Source organism: Buceros rhinoceros, unplaced genomic scaffold (genome assembly GCF_000710305.1).
Source record: "Buceros rhinoceros silvestris isolate BGI_N320 unplaced genomic scaffold, ASM71030v1 scaffold8934, whole genome shotgun sequence".
Lineage (NCBI taxonomy): Eukaryota > Metazoa > Chordata > Aves > Bucerotiformes > Bucerotidae > Buceros > Buceros rhinoceros.
The window spans coordinates 877-1654 of NW_010408754.1; positions in this window are offsets into that span (position 1 = coordinate 877).

Consider the following 778-nt stretch of genomic DNA (forward strand, 5'->3'; position numbering starts at 1 on the left):
CATCTAGGGATGGAGATCCCCGACCCGACCTGCAGCACACTGTCAACCTGAGATGGCTCCAAAATCTCTCTTTCGCTGCTGTGACAGACCAAGAGGAGGGAAGGGTCTGGATGGCACTTGGGAGGAGACACAACATGCAGCTTGGACCACGTGGAGCAGCTTTCTCCTCCAGCCAGAGCCCCCAAACCCCAGGCAGCCACCCCCTGGCTGCTGGAAGGCTCCCAGCAGAGACCAGCAGGGATGACCGGTCCACTGCGAGCATCCTTGGCTCGGTCCCATTCCCACCCCAATCCCTGTGGTGGCTCTAAACCCAGCACCCAACACGTGGCCCTTTCCTTCAGGGAGCAAAAATCCTGTTGTTTCTCTGGGGTTTGGCGTTTTTTGGGTTGAAATCCCAGCAGTGGCTGCGGTGGTCCTTATGGTTTCCAAACCAGCTCTGGCCTGGCCCTGGAGGAGGCAACTTCCGATACAAAACTCTGGATATTTTTATATATACACACACACACACAAAATGAGCTTTTCTTGCCCCTTTTTCTCCTTTTTTGCTGTTTTTAAGAGCCAACCAGCAGAAAAACATTAAATCATTTCCCTGCGGGACTGCAAGAGCTTGTGGGGTGGTGGGTTTCGTCTGGGTTATTTTTTTTTTATGAGATCCAGGATATATTTTTCTTAATTTTTTTTTTTTTAAAAAAGACTTTACTCCCTCAAGAAAAAAAAAAAAAACGTTTTACAAACAGAAAAACAGCCCGTATCAGCTCCACAGAAGAAAGGCGGGGGG